The following is a 17517-nucleotide window of genomic DNA, read 5'->3' on the forward strand; positions in this document are numbered from 1 at the left end:
TCAGTAATGATATTAACGTGTTTCTTCAAATATATTTTCCTGTGTTAATATATTTTGTCATTAAAAAATCATTAGCATGGCAGTAGACTGGAGACCAGTTTCTTTGTGTGCTGATGGGATGATAGGATACAGCAGATTAAGATCCTTGAGCCAAATCACCTCCCAACATAACAAATCCCAGTTTAACTCCTGCTATCAGTAATATATGAAACAGTTCAGTTCATACAAATAATGTATCAGCTGAGGGAAAAGGAAGAGAAAACTCTGACCTATAAAAGTCAACTGTGTTCTCTCAAACTTAAAGCTGAGGGTTTGCAGAACTTGTGGAAGATTGTTTTGGTCTCATCTAGGCCCATTTGAACCTTATTTCCACTGACACCAGTAAACATTTCTCTTATGTGCACTCTTGTCGACATGAACAGCAGTTAGCTGATATAATTTGAGAGTAACACGTACATTGTTTTGTACTCTGCCTATTCTGCAACAATTGCTTTATTTCCATCCATGTGATGGCAGTTTGGCTTGTGGTCTCTGCTGCCTACAATAGCTGTAAGTTTCTTTTTGTGTGGTCCAAGCTCATCAGTCACACACACAGATGACTTGACTATGTAAATTTGCAAAATGGCCAATTTATTACTACATAGCATGACCAAATGTGATCTGACAGACTTTGAAGGCACTGTGCAAATATCTGTTGGAAGTTGAGTGCTGTAGCAGTACATTTTAAAATTGCTGTCGGTTTCATTTTTGAATCTTTATTACTAATTATTTTTTATTACTCATTATTTTTCTCTGTAATGATCATGATGTTAGGACTTATCACTGTCACTGGTACTATATAAAGTAATTTAAGGTCATTAACTGTGCAGAGGTGTTGCTGTAGTCTCCGGGGCCCATCCCAAACTATAACTTAGTTTGTTTGTATGTTTACTCGCCATAATGTAGGAAGTCAAAATATTGTTTTTACAAAATTGGTTTATATTGTGGATCAGTGCAGAAATAACCGATATGAACTACAGCTTCGTTTTTAGCAAGAAATAATTTGGTCAATATGTTAAGATGGCATGCTGTTGCTCTACCTCTGACTGACCAGAGTAAAGCTTTTTTGCTTCACTAGTTTGAAACCTATCCATCAAATTGAACCCATGAACCATTTACGATCTAGCTGGTTCCTTCCCATATTTTTAATCAGAATCAGCAACTTTGTTGATATACCACTGCCAAACCGCTTCAAGAGCCAAATTCTGTAAAAGAGGCAACATATAGGCAGTTGAAATTTGCTGGCCCTCCCAAAAATGACCTAAAGACTTGATCAACTTTGGAGGGAAAATAGCAAAACAAAAGGGTTTGCATATAATTAAAGGCAGCTAAAATATCTTGTAATGAATAAATAAACATTTTATTCAGTGCCATATGGGTCAAGAGTGATTGCCTAAAACATAAAGTTGCATTTTATAGTACCACCATCTGCTTCATCAGTGTGGTTGTGTTTGGTGAGGTGTGGTGGAAATGTGAAATTTATCCACTACATTTGCTAGCTCAGGGTCTCTGATGGCTCCAGACAGTTTTAAAGCAGAAGGAGAAAACCTGTAAAAACAATAGAGAGGCTATTTAATGAGCAGCTGTAATCTGTCAGTGGATTTGCCAGCTTGGTAACAGCAGGAATAGACTCACGATTTGGATGTGTGGCATCATCAGGGCTCTGGTGCTTTGCTTTGTGTTCATTGCTCCAAGCAGTGTGGGTGCATGCTGTAACGGTATGGGGCTGTGATAAAGGGGAGTGTGAGGAGAACAATACCTTTGCACCACCTTCACAGTGAGCAGTGAATAAAAAATTGAGCTGCTAATCTTAATTAGCAGCTCCATGTTTTGCCTTAATTGAAATATAATCCAACTTTGCTAAAAGTTAACTTTGTTTGCATTGTTGGTGTGTACTACCTACTAATAATGTTGTGAAGCTGCCTACTCAGACTTTAATCTGTTACCCCCCCTTCTCTTTCTGTCTCCCCTCACTTTCCATCACTCCTCCTCCTTTTGTGCAGACCTTTATCCACAGGCAACCTGTCCATTTGGGTGTTTTAAAGCCTGATTATGGTTATGCAGCATGGTGTGGAAGAGAGTAGAGATTAAGCTTTTCTGTTGCATATTGTTGCATAAACTTTACACAAGAGACATTAATGCACAATAACACTATAGGCACTGCTTTGTTGACATTTATAGCTGCTGAATTTATAGTTTTACACTTTTGAAAATAATCATCAAGATGCTCTCAAAGTGTTCCACTGACTCTCCAAGAGTAATTTTTCCATTTTTGTAACATTTAGATGAGAAGCACAAATGTTTATAATGCTAAACCTCTTCTGTCAAACTGTCCTCAATCTGCTCTATTATTGGCTCCATCTTTGGTATGCATTTCCAAATCAGGAAGAAAGCAACAAATGTGACTAAAAACATCAAAATCACAGTCAATCAAGTACTGCGTTAGCAGGCTAAATAGACATTCTGTCTCTACACCAAAGCTTTCCAAACTCTCACCCCCTCTTGCCTGTCAACACATAGTTATAATAGAAATCTCACACGTGTGAATCAAAGATGGATTGGATTGGTTGTTGACTGTATGCTACCTTACACAGTTCTTGTTCTACAAAATGGCATAAATGCAGCATTATTGTAAACCAAAGATACTGGTCAATCTTCGCCAGACAAATATGCCATTTTACATAAAATTCCTTGATTATGTGCAATGATACATTTCATAACTATATCTGTCATCAAGGTTTTGGGCTGCTGTCAACTGAAGTGAACTGTTCATACTGTTCTGTATCCTGATATATAGATAAGATAAGGCACAAACATTTGTCATTGTCTTTATTGCAAAGACTCCTATGAGTGTGTTTAGATCTGATGTCCCTATTAGTAGGAACACATAATTTGTCAGTGCCTTGCAGGACCATTTCAATTCTCTGATCTTCCACCACTTACTTGTGGTTTGGTCATATTTAAGCACAAAAGCTACCTAGTTAGGGAAAAACTGTGGTCATGGTGAAAAGAAAATAATGTTGACTGTTGAGTTGCCTTTGCTCCTGATAAACAACAGTAAAGAAGTCCATGTGAGGAGAATGTTAACATAGGTCAGTTTAGGACTTTAAACAAATTACCAACATTGTTGTTTTTCTTGCAAGGACAGCCTCTTGGTTTTACCAAGTGGATTTCGTGACAGATTATGATCACACAAACCATCAAAGTACACTGTGTAAATATGGTACATTGGATGCATTCATAGATATCTAAGCTTGTCTAGAGAAATCTATCTAAATCCAACACATGCAGGGCATTTTGTTTGACTAACACTGAACAAAAAAAGAAACGCATCATTTCCAGTAGAGCGGCCAAGTGGTCACAATAGAGAACTGTTTACATACAACTTGTTATGAAGTGTGCTGGGCCTTCTTAACTAAGAAAAATGTTTGTAGTCCATTTCAGGCATTCTGTGATTTGTGCACCCAGGAAGCTTAATCTCGTAATTCTTTCAGCGGTTCTTTTGCTATGCTGTTGTCTTTATCCAGAAGTCAAAAACAGTTTCGTTGACATTCAAGGGCAGGTGGTTGTCAGAAAACCAAGCTACAAATTGCTCTACAGTACCTCCTCCCTGTAAGATGACTAATCTCATACAGATATCAGTGTGTGATTGATTGGTGAGTCAGACATCCAGTTGTAGAGTGTATTGCTATGGAGTTCATTGAAGACACTGTGGTGGAGCTGAAATCAGTAAGTGTCCTGACCTATAGTAAAGTAAGTAAAGTCAAATTTATTTGTACAGCACTTTTCATTGACATGAGTCACAAAGTGCTTTACAAGGGCCTAATACAACATATAAAAAAGACAGAAATCATAGCAGATAAAGTGACTAACCAAGTCACGTGATTAAAAAGTTAAAAACTAAAAAACACTTCGCAATGAAAAAACACAATACACAATAAAAATACTCAATAAAAACATAAAATGCTGACCTGGTGCATACAGGTTACCCAAACGTCGGTCTGAACAGGTATGTCTTTAGCTGCTTTTTAAAAGACTCTATGGATTCAGCATATCGTAAAGGTGTGGACAGAGCATTCCATAGTTTGTGCTATGACCTCAAAAGCTTAATGACCTCTCCACAGCCTTAAAGCTCTCTGGGACAGACAGCAAATTTAGCATATTTGACCTAAGAGAATGAGCTGATGAGTAAGGGTGAAGTAAATGAGCCACATATGCAGGAGCCTGACTGTGCAATGCTCTGTAAGTAAGAAAGAGAATTTTAAAGGGAGCCAGTGAGCAGTTTTAAGTATAGGGGTAATATGAGATCGCATGGTTGACATAGCGAGTAGTCTTGGTGGCATCATTCTGGATTGCTGAGCAGACATACTAAATGAGGAGAAAAGTGCGTTACCATAGTCAATGCGAGATGAGATAAAGGCATGTGTAAGCATCTCTAGTTCACCCTTCGAAACTACTGATTTCAGTTTATTAATATTTCCAGAACAGAGCCCTGTGGGACACCACAAGACAGTGGAGAGGAATCAGACACAAAGTCACCAATAGAGACGGTGAAACTTCCGTCAGTGAGATAAGATGTAAAGCAGTCTAATGCTATGCCTAATGTATGTGTCCTTAGCATGTAGGTGTCTTTGTCGTCCAAGAGTTTGAAGCCCATGTGTCATACTAAGAACAAGGCATTTTCAATTTTTCTGTCAGAGCATCAGGAAAACATGGAGCTCAAGTGTGGCAGGAATACTATACTTGATTTAATTTACTTGAATTGGCCATCTACTACTGTAGTAGAGTTTTTTTTTTTTTTAACAAACTATGGAGTAGTTTGGTTTTTTGGGCCAATAACTGGTGAAGTGGATCTCTGCAGACCAGGAACATAAGGGCAGGATGTAAGTAGTGATTACCTTGGATGGTTTTGGGTAAGAGGCAGTTGCTTTGTGAATCATTCCCATTTAGTCAGGTGGAGCGAAACATTTATTAGTTCCCCCATTCCCCAAAAAACGTTTTCCATTAAGTTTAGTGCAAACCCATTCAACTTTTTAACATTTCCTGCCAAAAGACAAACTAAACAGAAGGAAAGGCAAGGGGAAAAATAGACCTTAACCCCTGTTCAACTCTGCTGGTGGAAGTAATAATAAGACCCCAGCAAAAAGGGGCAGAGGAGCTGAGATCCAGCTAGGTTTATGACCAAAATACTCACCAAAATAATGAAAGATTATGATATTTTGTACAAGCAGGGTGTAAACCAATACTTCCAAAATGATGTAGGTCTAAGGAAAGTCTAAAGGAAATCATACTTTTCCATCTACCTTTAACCCTCTAAATGACGACAACCAGATGATACAGTATGATATTCAGCTCAATATTTGCTCTTGACACTTTTGCATTTCCTACTTAAGTGGTTTTGTAATAGTTGAGAAAAATACCATCACATTTTTTCCAGGGCCCAAGGTGACATCTCAAAATTGTTAGTTTATCTGACAACATTTCAAAACCCCCAAAATATTCAATTTACAATTATGTAAAACTGAAAAAATATGTAAATCTCTACATTTGAGAAGCTGAAATTAGGGAAATAATTAATAAATTATCAAACTTATTGTAAGTTAATTTTTTGTTGATGAACTTATTGATTAGTCGACTAATTGTTCCATTATCAATTGAAATTAATCTTCTCACATATGGTGCTCAGACTCCTACAGACTCACTGTTCCTGTTGTTTTAGCCTCCACCCTGTGTCTTCGTTTCTCTCTGCCTTCATCTGTCCTTCCTGACCAGCGTGAACTCTGTGAGCTGTGCTTACTGTGGTAAAATTTTGCTGTGTTAGCGAGGAACACAAGTTCAACGAAATGCTTCCTCTGAATCCCCTCCAAGCTCATTTACACTGAGTACACTAACAGTAGGCACTCACACACACACAAACAAACACACAGTGAGAAACCAGTTGACAGGTGATCCCTCACGATGGAGGAGAAGGTGTTTTTTCTCGAATGGACAGATCCATCACGGACTGGAAAGTGAGGGAACTGTCAGAAAGAGGGAGGGCTGAGAATAGATGGAATGTTTGAGAAGTTGGTGTGAAGGTAATCAAGGGAGCTTAGCTGGAGCAGAGAGGTTGTTGGAGTTCAGAGAACAAAATTATTACTGCTCACAACATTAACTGTACTCTTGACAGAGCCTATGATTTGGTGATTCAGTGTAATTACTCTGCATAGCTTTAGTTTTGCATTTGCACAATGTTAAATCACCTAGTCTTTTTTGTTAAGTTATTGGCCCATTGCTTATCTGGGTTCATAAAGGCACTGCTTCAACTGCGCTGCTATCAGCAGAGTGAACTAATTACAAATTAAATCAAAGCGTTTTCACTCAATGTGTGCGTTTCTGCATGTGGTCCATGAGTCGTGACAAATTACTACTGCCCTCAAGTGAGGCAATTTATTTCTTTTTCACCAAAACCATATATAGTATTTGTAGACACATTCTATACATTTTTTTAGGGGATGGACCACACCAGCATGCTGCTTTATGAATTGCATTACCTCTAAGAATGAACAATTAGAAGAGAGGGTGTGTTTGAATTAGCTTGATCGATACTGCAGCCATTAATCATACCAGCAGCCTCCTGGGCACATTGTTTAAGAAACACTGAATTAGAAAGTGTATTTCTCTGAATACCAAGAATCAATGAGCTCTGTAACGTAGGGACATTACACAGCCAATTACACATACACATAACCTACAGTACTTTATACACTGTTGCCTGTGTGTGCACAGGGTGATGTTGAGAGGAGGTATTCAATTAAAGCCCTTGAGTCAGCAAACGTCTGCCCTGCTGATGTATCCATGAGCAAGTTACAAACCTCTCCCAGCTCCAAGATCATTACTAGCATTACATAAATACAGTATGAGCAGTTGTTAAACACTCACTGATGAACTGTTTCACACTCACACTATTGTATTCACCAGATAAAATGTCATTCTCAGTGGCCAGCATTACTGTTACTCCAAACAGTCACCCTCTTGTAACCTGTCACTGCTTGGAAGTTAAATCATAAATATAATTAATGTTGTCCACAGTGGTGTTATAACTCTGAGTCAAGCAAGAGCTAAGTTGTAGCTCAGTTCTTGAAAGACAAACAAGCACAGACACGCACGCAAGCACACACACACACACATGCAGTGCTTTCATGATTTTGTGATGTAAGTACAATTAAATCATAATACCCACCCTCCCCGTCCCCTCCACAGTCTGTCCTGCGAAAATGGCGCCACACCAGGGAGGGTCTTGATCTACCAGTCTCTCTTGTCCTCTAGTAAAGGAACTGAATGGGTGGGAGTTCATGGGTGGGAGGGGGCATAAAGTAACAGTCTAGACAGCTTTGCTGCAGCATAAACTAATATCTTTGGTAAGGTTGTGCAGAGTCAGAAAGAGTGAATATACAGTTATCAAAATGCAATGCAAAATGGAATGACAATGATGACACAATACTCATTTTTGTGATACAGTATATATTATATAAACACAAATAAAAAAAAAAGGGGTTCTAGTGTTTTGCAGGTTGATATTCCATCCAAAATCATTGTACTTAACACCCTGTGGCTGTAACTGAAGTTTCAAAAATTGAACATTATAACCTTCATATTGTGACCCAGTGTTACATCATAAAAAAGTATCAAAATGTCAAAAGAAAATACACTCTAATGCATTCCTGCAGTATAATCCACTTTAAAGATATCCATTCATTACACACACTCATATTTTTGCCAAATACACTGTTTCAGTTCTCCCACAGGACAAACCACTACAGACACATTGTTTTGTTGAGTCAAAACCTCTGTCCTCGCTCTCTCACTGGCTATGAACCTATGTCCGGCTAGTTGGTTGTTCTGAATTCATATTGTGGTTTAATAACTTGCCCTTGGCCGATTACTCAGACAAACTCAAACAAACCTGCTGTCTTCAGATGGCTCTACAGGGAGTTCATCAACTGAAAGACCTTCATACATGCCAGCTTTGTAGATGACAGATATTGGTCAGAATCAGATATTAATGTTAACTAAGCCCTGCTGGCATTATTGCTATAATTTGGAATATAACTCTATTTGAGCTGTTTTGGCTGTATTTTAGTATTCATATTTGCTTCCAAGTGTCTGCTTTGAATAATGTATGGAAGACCCAAAGGACAAAGCCCATAATTGTTTGTTTGGAAGTTAGGTAGAAGTTTCTTTTCTCTATAGGAGAGATGTCAAACCCCATTTCTATTCATTACAGTAAATGTTGGAAATTCATAACTACACTTACGTGCTATAGCCAGAAAAAAAAAGGTTGGGACATTTTGCTCATGCTAAACAAACTCTAAAACAGATTCAGTAATAAAACATACTATAACCTTTTGACCTAACAACTCTCCTTAGTCCCACTTCAGGCTCTTAATGAGAAATGGAGAACGTCAACTGAAAGATAAGACATAAAAATAACATATTCCATTCACATATTATTGAAAAACAGCAGTAACACACAAAAAAAAACTAATTTAACTGTCAATACTTATCTAGTTACTAAGCTCTTTGAGACAGTGCCCTTAAAAATGACATAAAAATCAATACTGACTGGCTTGTCAGAGTGACGCCTCATGAACCTGGAAAGGATTGATATAATTTGCAATGTTACAATAAACCATCAATCAAACCTCAAATAACCCACTTTTTAGTTTGCAGAACACTCTATTCTCCCCATTAACCTGCTTTATGACAGTAATGCTTATAATTGTAGACATCACAATGTCAGGATAAGTTAAATTATTTAGGTTATTGCTTAAAAATCTGAAACTGTGATTGATTTTTTTTTCCTTCAAAATGTCTGCTAACAATAATCACCAACTGAATATCAGAGAGACCAATGGTTAATGTACATAATTGAATGTAGCATAAGGTAAGACAAATAGATGAAAAACAAAACAATCATGTACACACAACCTTTTCTGGATCTTTTAAAACTTCTCAAATTGTTCATTAAATTACTCTTATTCTGGGGGGAGAAAGTGTAGAATTCATTTTTTAATGATGAGGATGCTGGTGCCTCCTTCCTGCCCTGACACAGACGCAAGACCTCTGTCTGTCTGCCTCATACACACATGCACGTACGCACACACACACACACACACATACACACACACACACACACACACACACACACACGTATGCCTGTCACAGTAGGATGACGCAACTGGCTTTGTCTCATGGAAGAGACGGTGCATTTTGGGCAGGTCAGAGGTCATTGTGGAGGAAAAAGCAGGGACTAAGAATGATTTAACAAAGCTCACTCTCTGAATGATAAACAGCCTCCATGACTTGGCAGGGTGGGAAGTCAAATAGAAAATAACTCGTCAAAACCATCTGACGGTTGAATCAGGGTTTATGAAGAGTGGGATGGTCTGCACAGACTCAGGACCAGATTTATTAGAGCTTTTACATTTTATTTTACACATGTTCCCTGCCGAGGTATGTACATGTTATTTGCAGTTTATCATCTGAGGTGCAGCTTGGGAGGAATCAGAAAAATAACAATCCAAGCATATCTACATTTTGATTTCTTTTTTTTTTTTTTGGCATTCTGATATTAGACTAATCCCATCACTGAGCTGTGCTTTTCAAGCCCGGCTTCACTTGCTGAATGTGTCTGGAGAACAGTTCCAGTTGCTGGCTGCAGAATTAGCTGCTGCTTTGGTAAGTTTGACTGGAGGCAAAGACAGTGGAGAGGTGTTGAACAAATTTGTTTTAATGTATGCAAATCAGAACAAGAAATCAGAATCAGAAAAAGGTTTATTGCCAAGTAGGTTTTCACATACAAGGAATTTGCTTTGGCTTGATGATGCGTAACAATAACAATAAACACAGTGTGAGGACAAATACAGGCAAGTACTGCAAAATACAAGAAATATAAGTGACAAATTAACAATAGAAGATGAATGAATGAATGAACTTTTATAAGCATAATAATAGGTTTGATATGTCTGTTTTTAAAAATAAATGCACAGTTTTGTGCAAGAATGTGCAAAATATTGTCAGGGAATGTGCAAAAGTTCACAGTATGAAGTATAAGGATATGTGCAATACAGAATATGTGCAAGATGTGCATTAATGTAATGCATAAGTCAGATATGGACACGTGCATTAATGTACGTGCCTTGTTGATGAGGCCAACTACAATTGGGAGGAAACTGTTCTTGTGTCGTGAGGTTTTGGTCATGATGGACCGCAGCCTCATGCTGGAGGGGAGTGGTTCAGAGAGTTTATTTCCAAGGTGGGAGGGGTTGGTGACAATCTTTCTTGCCCGCATCAGGGCCCTGGAAGTGTGCAGGTTGCTGCCAACCACCCTTTGAGTAGAGCGAATGATACGCTGCAGTCTGCTCTTGTCCTTGGCAGTGGCAGCAGCATACCAGATGGTGATGGAGGAGGTGAGGATGGACTCAGTGATGGCAGTGTAGAAGTGCACCATCATTGGCTTTGGCAGGTTGAACTTCTTCACTATGCAGGAATTACATCCTCTGCTGAGCCTTCTTGGTGAGGCTGCTGATGTTCAGCTTCCACTTGAGGACCTGGATAATGATGGTGCCCAGGAAGTAGAAGGACACAGTATTGACATGATCTTTCTGAAGTCCACAACCATATCCACTGTCTTTAGAGCATTGAGCTCCAAGTTGTTATGGCCGTACCAAATCACCAGACGCTCCCACCTGCAGGCGGAGTCATCCCCACCAGAGATAAGCCCAGTGAGAGTGGTGTCATCTGCAAACTTCAGGAGTTTGACTCACTGATGACTGGAGGTGCAGCTGTTGGTGTACAGGGAGAAGAGAAGTGGAGAAATTATGCAACCTTGAGGAGAACCGGTGCTGATGGTCCGGGAGTCAGAGACATGCTGATTCCTGTCAAATAAGAAGTCAGTGATCCACCTGCAGGTGGAGTCAGGCATGTGCAGCTGAGAGAGCTTGTCTTGCAGCAGAGCTGGGATAATGGTGTTAAAGGTGGAGCTGAAATCCACAAGCAGGATCCTGGCGTAGGTTTCTGCAAAGTCCAGGTGCTGGAGGATGAAGTGGAGGGCCATGTTTACCGCGTCATCCACAGACCTGTTGGCTCTGTAGGTAAACTGCAGGGGGGAGTGGGTCTGTGATGGATTTATGGTGGGACAGTACAAGGTGCTCAAAAGAATTCATTACCACAGAGGTCAGGGCAATGGGTCTGTAGTCATTGAGTCCTGTGGTCCTTGGTTTTTTGGCGGCGAGAATGATGGTGGAGGTCTTGAAACAGGCTGATAGGTGGCATGTCTCCAGTGTTATGTTAAAAATGTCTGTGAACACCAGAGACTGCTGATCAGCACAGTGCTTCAGGGTGGAGGGAGAGACAGAGTCCGGTCCAGCTGCTTTGTGGGGGTTCTGTCTTTTGAACAGTCTGTTAACATACACATGTGGGCTTGGCTTGACTCGGTTTGGCTCAGCGCATCAGCCCAACACGGCAGGGATTTGCATCCCCATTACAACAGGGCTACCTGCTTGAAGGTGTGTCTTAAACTGATTACGTGCTTGTCTTGAGTTGAAAGCATTGGGCTGTATAGATAATGGCTGTGACTAGAGGTCAAAGTCATGGCTGTAAAACAGTGGATAGACATATTTCATTTCCTCTAAATTCTTCACAATAAAAGCCTTCCGTTAGTTCATCAATGGAAAGCTTTTAATATGAAGCAACAGGAAATGTTTTCATCAGCAGTAACTTAACGCAGCTCTGATATGGCCAATCAGGAAGTAATAAAATAAAGCAGATATCTGAAAAAATACAACCAGGAACACAGGAGAGAAACTAAGCATTAAACCACAGCGATTCAGTTAGAAGCTACAAATGTCCTGAGAGGTGAACACACAGAGACTTTTAAAAACAGCTTTCTCTCCGGTCTCCAGCACAGACATGAGTTCAGTCTCACTGTGCAACACGCACTTGTTTGAGGGTGAGAAGGGGGGTCATCACAGGTTTGCTGCAGTTTGCAAGATGTCACTACAACCTGCTTCGGGTGCGCTTTGACCCGGCTCCGGAGATGGTCCATCTTGGGTGCAACTTGGCACAACTCGATGCGTTTAAACTGGTAATGGAAATGCAAATCAATGCAGCATGGTTTGACTCGGGGTGGCCAAAAGTGCCAATGGAAAAACCCTAATTGTGGTAGGAGAGGAGAGGGCCTCAGAGGTGGAGAGGCCCTGGACCCTGCTGAGGTGGGGGAGGAGTAGCTGGTAGATGGAGTCACGGGGGATGGTGTCAGGAACTCATTCAGGTAAGGGGCTTTTGGTTTGTAGTTGTTAATCTGTCTGAGGTCCTTCTAGAAAGGGGGTTGAGTTGTTTTCTGAGAGCTGCTGTTGAGTTCAGTTGTTTAGCATCTCTCACCATCTTGCTAAATCTGTATTTGGATTCTTTAAACCGGTCCTTAGAATGTAAACACCAACCAGAATGAATGAATGGGTTGGTTCATTCATTTCGATGGGTTTACAGTTGATAAAAAAAAATCCAGAGAAGGAAAATAGTGCTGCAGTATCACTGTCACATCTTAACACCAGCCACTGTTAGTATAAAAACAAATATCTCGACCTTTCATTTTGCTGGAGAGCTCTGTGTTGCAATCCACTCTGAACAGGTGGAAGCCAGTCAGCTGCAGCGCAGAGTCTGGTATCAATCCACATAGCCAAGTTTCTGTGAAGCACAAAATGGAAGATGAAGAAAAGTCTCTGTTCTTTCTCACCAGTGGCTGAAGCTCATCTGCTTTGTTGCACAGTGATCACATGTTAGAAAGAAATATTCCCAGTAATGGAGTGCGTGGTCCACGCCTGCAGAGACGCACAAGCGCACCGGCATGTTTCCCTTTCCTCCAGTGTTTCACTAAATGAACAAAGGTAAGCGAACCTTTGACCAAAATGTCCAGTAATTCTACAGATGGGGTAATCTGCGTTTTGTAACCCACAATCAAATCAGATGTTATGAGCCTATTAACTGATTCTTTGTAAATGTTTTTAAGTGCTAAATGCTCTTATTCTTGAAAGGATTATACCTTAGTTTTATAGACCTCCTGCAATAACTTATGTTCTATAGAAAGATGCACATCTCTACCTATTTAATGTTTAAAATGAATGTAAAGCTTAGAAGCTAAGAGATAGATGAGCTAATATGGTTTGTTAGAGTACAACATACATACAACTTTAGCGACTTAGTTGAGCTACAGAGACTTCAATGTTCAATTCAATTATTCAAAAAAGGGGTTTATTCCTGTTTAAGAGAATTAGCTTTCTAATTGGTTTCACATATTCAAAAAGATCCATTTAAGCCACAATCCAATGACACGTCAGGAGCAACTGTGGTGAGGTACATTATTGATCTCACAACAGACCAAGAAGAATCGAAGGGTCAGAGGAGGATAGAGAGATCGAACACAGAGAGTGAGAGAGGATGGGAAAAAAGAAATTCTGTAATTGGTTTGTAATCAGGGATACCTCATGGCTCTAAGTGTCTATTCATTTGATAAACTTATTGGGGCTGCTAAATTGAAGAAAGAGGAGAAAAAAATGGAGGAAAGGAATATAAGTGTATAGACAGAGAGAGGGTCGAAGGGAAGGAGTAGAGGCTGAGATTAAGAAGTGATGATGAGAGAGATAATCATGAGAGGAAGAGAGATGGAGGGATCAGGAGAGACATAGGAAAGGTGTGATGTGTGAGGAGACAGGGGAGACATGGGGTAGAGGGGAGCAGACAGTTACAACAAAATCTGGCAGATTTATTTGTTATGCTTGACAAAGGACGTTGTCTTCTTGCAGAGTGAAAACTTACAGAAAGTTTTCCTCTCCCTTGTTCCCAGTGTCTGTCTAAATTTAGAAGACCAAGTTTCAAACACAGCAGCACTGTAGCTACGGCTTGCTGCACTACTTTGTACTGTGCCGACAGTCTGTGCAGACAGTTTGACTCACGGGTATTTGAAAGCTGACACTGAGACTGATAAGGTTGGCTGATAATTCAATATAATTGTTTGTTGTCGCTTAATATAATGCAATCCAGAAACAAATTACTGTGTGGTGATGTTGTGGCTCAGGGGTCTCATGTTTAAAGTAAAGATAAAGTTAAATTAGAGGGCTTTGTTCTGGTAAAACATTAAAAAAAATATTTTGAGGCTGTGGGACAAAATTAACGTTCCACTATGTGTTTAGCATACATAAACATATCAATATCTCCAACATCTCCTGTTTTGCAACTATTTTCACTGGAATCATGTAAAATGCATTTTTCAAGCACTGAGTTCCATTTTTGTCGATGGAAGTTTAACAAGACTAAAACAAAAACTAAAAGGGGACAACTGAAATAATCAGACCTGACATTACAGAAGCGGGTCTTACTTAATTTTACTTTTTTTTTTGTTAGGTAACTCAATAAAAACATAATCACAAAAGTGAGGTCAGTCTTTCACTTGCAGGGATATAGTGCACTATGTCTCAGCTCAAAGGGCAAGTACAGTGTATCAAATCTGAATGGTATATCAACTTCAAGCACTATGTTTTTCCAGAACAAAGTCAACCTTGGATGGTTCCAAAACATACCATATGGAAATGTTTGTATCAGAGCCATGTAGGCTGTTTGACTTTGATTCAAGATAACCTTTAGTAAAGTTTTAAAAAAAGACGGCAACATTGTTTCAACTGCATTCTCTCCACCTTAAAGACCTTGTTGACCACTGCTGAAATGTTACGACCTTTTCTCAAGCCTTTAAATCACATGCCCTACATTTGACCACTTCTCTTGAATATATACTCCTGTCATCTCTTTTGAGAGGGTAAGACATGTGAAGACTAGAACAAGTCTTGCATGCGAGATTGCGTTTAAAATTTCCTTCCATCATGTAATGTTTTCACCATATCATTAATTTATCAGTGGAACTAGCTGGAATGCATGAAACTATCCTTTTTTGTTCTAATGCTGCATGCCTCCCAAATATTAGCTGGGGTACTAAAATTTAAAGTCCCCACACACTGAAAAATATATTTTTATTCTTGTTCCTTCACTTGAATGTTTGAGCTTCACTGTGCAGAGTTTGACACTAGAAGGCTGTTTTCACATCTGCTGAAAGGTGGAAAGTTTCTCTGAGCTCATAAAAAATTGTATTTTAAGGGGTGGGACTATGAGCATGATTTGTGACATCACAAATAGTTTGGAAGCCAATATGTGGTCCATAAGCAACTTAACTTCTAAAATGAACAATATTTGCATATCCATAGATTCTGTAACTTGTAATGAGGGAGAAGGAGGAGGATTTATACAAGATTATAATACTTTTTTTTGGGAAAACTATAACAGACACATTATTGTGTAAGTAGAATATTTTTAAATGAAGACAACTGGAGAGGATCTTTAAATTTCAGTTCATACCTAATAGTCTACTAAGAGAACCATCAATCCTGGATTATTGTAAGGGTTGTCCCAGACATCGTCCACAAACAAAAGCAGTTTCAGACTTTAATATCTTTAATAGTGTTGTGTTGGACTTAAAGCCTCAATAAACAGAGAAGTGGCCTGCCTTGTTCCTCTTTCTAAGACAAATGAATGTAAGATATCCCCATTCATTTTAATTCTTGTGCGGGCTTCTCATGCATTGCATGGATTTTTCTGATAAAAGTGTAATGGAAATTTGCAAATTTTCTTGGCAGCTTTTGTAGAAAAGACCATCTAACTTAATCAAATGCCCTTTCTGCATCTAATCACAAAAGCTTTGCTTTTCTATAAGGTCTGCACATCCCTTTCTAGAGGATATTTCAGGGTTTTCTTCAATTAAGTTCTCCACAAAGGAGGTAGTAATTTACTGGTACATTCATTCTTTAATATATTCCTTGCAGAAACATCGCATGGTCACATGAATCTTAACAACTCTCTGGCTACTCTGCTATGACCTGCTGTTGTCAGAGCAATGTTAATGCAGGACAGGCTGCAACTCCTCCGACTTGTTCTCAAACCTTTTATGGATTGGATCTTTACAGGAGAGGTGATTCACATTTTTTTGCGGTCACGGTCAAGGAGAAGCGCCATTGTATTAGTGGGTGACGAGTTGGGAAACTTTACTGGAAAATACCCAATATTATGATAAATAACCAACAAAAGCTATCATTACACCAGTGTTTTCTGCCTCTTTCATTGTAATGATTGCAAAAAAGAGTAAGAAAGAGGAAAAAATAAGAATGATCTGTTGGTTGCAAATGCTAAAATGGAACACAATATATTCTATGGAGGAGACAACACATTATTCAGTGGGACACTTCTTAGACAAACAAATAGATTATTAATTAGTCAAGCACCAATACAATGGAAATGGCAGAACTTATCATGTGAAGCAGCAGGTGAGATGACTTCATGTGTATCTTAGCAAGCACATAGTAGTCTACACAGAGGATTATACTTATGACACAGAGTGATATGAATGGGGAATTGGCAAAAACTACAAAGATAAAAGTTTCACTAAATGAAAAAATGTCAAAAGTGGAGCCTTCTCTTACAAACTGAATTACACATGAAAATAAATGATAGCACTTAGAGCACAGGAGAGAAACAAAGTCCTTGGTTAATAAACCAATACTTTTACACTTGTAGACCTTTTCTTCATCACACGCAGGCATACGCACCCATACACTTACTCACAGACGTAGACCCTAAATGTTTGTAGCAGTCATGTCAGATAATCAATAGTCTGTAATTGAAGGAGTGTAGGCTGGATTGATGCGATTTGGTAGAGAGGACAGTGGAAAGCGCTAATGAGGCAGAGAAAAGCATTGATCTACTGCTAAAGCCTCATTTACATGATTGTATATCTGTAGCCATATACCTGAACTGTACATGCTCATTACATTATCCTACTTTGTCTCCAACATATTAAAAAATACATGAAAAATTGGTTGTATGTACAGATCTCCCTACTTCCATTTGTTTTTAGTTTGCTTTGCTCCGTTCAAATTCCCTTGTTGGTATTATGTGTTAGCAAGTGTGAGCACGGCCAGCTGACGGAGACCAGTTAGTCAATATGGATGTCACTGTGTAACACCCGAGAGGCATCCTATAATGTCATTGTGCAACAGCAGATACTGTGACTGTACATACAGTAAAGAAATCCCAGAGATAGAAACCCTCAAGGACAGCAGTTGCTGACATTTCTGGGATTTCTATCTCCATGGTTACTATAAAAGTTGACATAGAAACCACTTATTATGGCATTTAAACATGGTTGATTGGCTCTTTACCCACCAGATTGCTTGAGCAAGACTACCAGTCACATATTCTCATACACTATACATATATTTCTTCCTAAGGTACAGTAAACAATGTTCTCTGCTAATACACTGTGGTGTGATGGACAACAATCAAACAACCATGAAAAATCATGTGGTCCTATCACAAAGTCTTACTATGGTTGCCTGAGCT

This window comes from Thunnus thynnus, chromosome 3 (genome assembly GCF_963924715.1).
Source record: "Thunnus thynnus chromosome 3, fThuThy2.1, whole genome shotgun sequence".
In the NCBI taxonomy this organism is placed as follows: Eukaryota; Metazoa; Chordata; class Actinopteri; order Scombriformes; family Scombridae; genus Thunnus; species Thunnus thynnus.